This window comes from Zingiber officinale, chromosome 5A, assembly GCF_018446385.1.
Source record: "Zingiber officinale cultivar Zhangliang chromosome 5A, Zo_v1.1, whole genome shotgun sequence".
NCBI classification, from domain to species: domain Eukaryota; kingdom Viridiplantae; phylum Streptophyta; class Magnoliopsida; order Zingiberales; family Zingiberaceae; genus Zingiber; species Zingiber officinale.
In genome coordinates, this window is record NC_055994.1 from 8,103,934 (window position 1) to 8,108,409 (window position 4,476).

Consider the following 4,476-nt stretch of genomic DNA (forward strand, 5'->3'; position numbering starts at 1 on the left):
TCATGCCCAACGATCTTTCTAGGTCAGTGTCCCAGACTCTTTCCCAGTGTGAGTTATAAGTAGCATGCTCTCACCCCCAATGACCTTTCAAGGTCAGTGTCCCTGACTCTCGCCCAGTGCGAGTTATAAGTGAGCATACTCTCACGCCCAACGACCTTCCAGGTCAGTGTCCCAGACTCTCACCTCAGTGCAAGTTATAAATGAGCATGCTCTCACACCCAACGACCTTTCCAAGTCGATTTCCCAGACTCTCGCCTCTATCCGAGTTATAAGTGAGCATGCTGTCACGCTCAACGACCTTGCAAGTCGGTGTCCTAGACTCTCACCTCAGTGCGAGTTATAAGTGAGCATGCTCTCACGCCCAACGACTATCCAGGTCGGTGTCCCAGACTCTCGTCTTAGTGCGAGTTATAAGTGAGCATGCTCTCACGTCCAACGACCTTCCAGGTTGGTCTCTGATGTGCGTAGATTGTATACTCTTGTTTAGCATATTTTGATGCACATTCACATACTTTGTACATGCTTTATCTATGCATTTTCGTACTTCCAGCTTTCCTTTCAAGCATATTTACTCTTTTTGTTCGGAGATATACTTTTGTACAATTTCTGTATGCAGGAGTCAATTTTGGAGAAGATTTGACAATTGAACAAAGAAGGAAGGCACCATTCCTTGACCTCACACGGCCTTGCCATGGGGGGTTGCCCAGACCATGTGGAGATCCTTGGCCGTGTGGTTGTAGCAGAGATGGAAGTGGCCACGGTTGTGTGAACCTCACACGGTCATGCCAAGATTTGAAGTCATAAGAAGTCAGGCCGTGTACACTACACGGCCATGCAAGTCATCCAAAGCCGAAGCAGTACGTGGTCGTGTAAATCTACACGGTCGTGCAAGGTTTCAAGAGACCAAGAAGACCCTAGTCGTGTGCATCACACGGTCTTGCGAGGTTTCCAGAGGCAGAGCAAGCCATATATATCTACACGGCCGTGCAAGGGAAGCAGAAGCAGTGTGTGTAGGACCGTTGCGGCCGACTGGAAGGGGGTTATTGAATAGCCCTATAAAAAATAACGAACAACCCTTCTCGAACTCTTTAAGCTAACACTTGCATAATAAATAGAGTAGATAAATAAAACATTAAAAGAATGAGGCACAAGATATTTACTTGGTTACAACCGATGTGATTGTTAATCCAAGGAAGATTAAGCACTAAAACTCCTTCAGGCGGAGAAGGCTCTTACAACGTTGACGTGCAGAAACAGAAGCTCAACTACAACTCTAGAGCACACAAGCGTTGAAATTTCAAGTAATGAGTTCGTTTAAAAGCTTCTGGACCAAGGTTATATTTATAGCCTTGGTCGGGACGCTTGAAAGGGTTCCGGGCGCCCTGGGGGGGATAAAACTTTATTCCCCAACGTTTAGAATGCGAATGACGCGTTCTGGTCAAATATGCTGGTCCGGGCGCCCTAAGCCATTCCAGGCGCCCCAGACTGCTCCGGGCGCCCCGAAGTAAAAAGTCAACAGTGGTTGACTTTTTGTCTGGGACCTCATATTTGGTTCAGTCCCGCCTCGGTCCGGGTCTTTTGCTCTGGATCTGCTTGCTTGGGTGATCTCTATCATCCGGAATAGGACTCACCCGAACCCAACTTCCGTTCTTCTCGAGCAGCCATCCGCTCCGGCTTCTCGTCCCTCGGAATCGCCGCGTGTTTCCTTCTCATCCACCAGCGTACTCATCCGCAGTCTTCGTCCCTCGGTCGCACCCCGTGCCGACCTTCTCGCTAGCTGCGTCTCTTGCCCCCCGAGCAATCTTCCGCTCCGGCTTTCGTCCCTCGGAACCACCGCACGCTTCCTTCTCGTCCACCGGAGTACTCTTCCACAGCACCTCGTCCCTCGGACGCACCGCGTGTCGTCCTTCTCGCTAGCTGCGTCTTCCGCTCGAGTACTTGTGCTCCTAAGCTCCTGCACACTTAGACACACGGTTAGAAATACACAGGACCTAACTTAACTTGTTGATCACACCAAAACAACCTTAGGGTTCCAACAGTGTGTGCCACGGTCGTGCCTCACACACAGCCGTGCAAGCTAGGCAGAGAGGGGAGTGAGCTAGGTCGTGTGAACCTCACACGGTCGTGCTTCGGGGTCGTGTGACACCTAAACCTCTCCTCTATATAAGGCCTCCTTCAAGATTTGAAAGGGGATCTTCTCCCTTTTGGGGGGAATCAAGATTTGGGGCATTCCTCCACCTTCTTGGAGGGATTTCCAGCGATCTAATGGCAGATCTTCATCGTTTCGACTCCGGGGAACGAGGATTTGATCCGAAGACGGTTCTTCATCGTAGATAAGCTTTTCTTCCCTTTCTTTCTCGGATTTAGGATCAAGATTCTTGTATTCTCTTTATCTTTGGATTTCTTTCCTTGTTTTATGGATTAGATCTCTTGTTCTAGGATGGGGGGAGTATTTGTAATAGAGATTTGATGTAAAATTCTTGTGGATTTGTCAATTTCCTATTTCTATGATTTTGCCCTGTTTGTATCTATTCTTTCTTATGTGGATTATTGTGATTAGGGCTCAATTACCATGCTTGATTGAATGTTTGAATATCTTGTGGATCTTATATGGATTGCTTCTCATTCGATTTTCCGAGGGGCGTTCGTGACAGGAACATTCCCATGTAAGAACTTTTGAGAGGTAATCTTGAAAAGGAAATTAGGTATTTCAAGAGGGTAGGATAGATTGTATAGATTATATATTATATCTTGATGCAGTTGAGGGGTGATGAATTCCATGTTGATTATCCGAGGGACGCACGTGACAGGCAAGCCAATGTAAGGACAACATAGATTCATTCCTAATTGATCACGTTTAGGTATAGATTTCAGTCCTAGGCCGGTTGTCTATTGCAAGAGAGAACCGACAACCTTTTACAAATGATGGTCAATTGAGGAATAAGATTTGGTAGATCATTACATTGAATAACATTACAAAGAAATCAAAACTCCTAGAACATACCTTTACCATTGCCCTTATTCTTGTTTCTTATTCTTTCATTTCTACGTTTTACTTTGCATAGTTGCATTTAGCTTTTGAAAACCAATTGATTAGTTGTTTAGCTAATTTGTGTTGAGACATCTTTAGTGCTTATTCCAGTCCCTGTGAATACGATATCTTTTATTATTACTTATGATATTTCCGTACACTTGCGGAGAGTCAACAAGTTTTTGGCGCCATTACCGGGGACTACGCTATAACATTAGAGATTATCAATTGAGTTAGACTAAGCATAACATAACTTTTCTTTACATTAGCATATTTGTAACTAATCTTTAGAGTTATGTTTTCATAATTTTTGCATATCTTTCTACTTCTTGACAATTCATTTTATTGCAATTCTAATTCTAACTTTGCAATCTTGATTTCTAGCATCCTAGTCTATCTTTTCTCTATTTTTCTTTCGATCTAACTTTTATTTTTCTCTCTACTTTTCTTTTGTAAACATATCTTGTAATATGGTTCTTGTGTATGAGAAGATCAAACTTCGTAAAGGCATCAAGAATAACAAGAACTTATAAACACATTTGTTGATTAGCATATGAATTATTCTAGATATATTTCTTTTCCCTTTTGTCTTTTCTTTCTTGTTTTCATTATGCACTTTCTTTCTTGCAATATAAATTCTGCATTTTATTTCTTACTTTTCATATTGCATTTTATTTCTTGTTTTTGATTCTTTATTTTATAATTTTTTCTTGAATATCCATGAGCACTAACATGTCAAGCAGGCCCATGAGAAATTTTTCTACACCCTTTTCTGCAAGATTTTTATCTCCCATTGTGCAACCTCAAATTGAAGCAGAAAGTTTTCAACTAGACCCAGAGTTAATTTTTATGATACAATGTCACAAATTTGGAGGAGAAGTATCAGAAAGTCCTTATCTGCATCTTGAAACATTTTTAGAGATTTGTGATATGGTGAAATGTGAAGGAGTGTCAGCAGATGCAGTTCGATTGATGGCATTTCCTTTCAGTATCAAGGATAAAGCAAGGACTTGGTTATATTCTCTCCATCCTCAAAGCATCACAAGTTGGGAACAATTGGAGAAGCAATTTCTGAATCATTTTTTCCCTCCAAGCAGAACAGTGTATATGAGGAATTGCATAACAAATTTTGCTCAAGCATACAGAGAATCATTATTCGAAGCATGGGATAGATTTAAGAGTCTTCAAAGACAGTGTCCTCATCATAGTTTTGAAAAATGGTTGATTTTGTACATATTCTATGGGGGAATTTCTTTCTCAGATAAGAGTTTATTAGATTCATCAGCTGGAGGTTCTTTTATGGACAAAAGTGTAGATGAAGCATATATGTTAATTGATCAAGTGACATTGAACCTCCATGATGGTCAAACATAAGTTGGATGAAATCTCCCTCAAACATTCAAGAAGTGCAAGCCATAAATGCTATAGATCCTGTCAAACAAATT

General features: G+C 42.0%; 1 non-coding gene across 1 annotated transcript; it reads right to left on the reverse strand.

Annotated features, from left to right (window-relative positions):
• Nucleotides 1-4,136: 4,136 nt before the first annotated feature.
• LOC121983529 lies at nt 4,137-4,242 on the reverse strand. The gene has a single exon (XR_006112573.1). It is a non-coding gene; the product is annotated as a small nucleolar RNA R71 (small nucleolar RNA).
• Between the last annotated feature and the right edge of the window lie 234 nt (nt 4,243-4,476).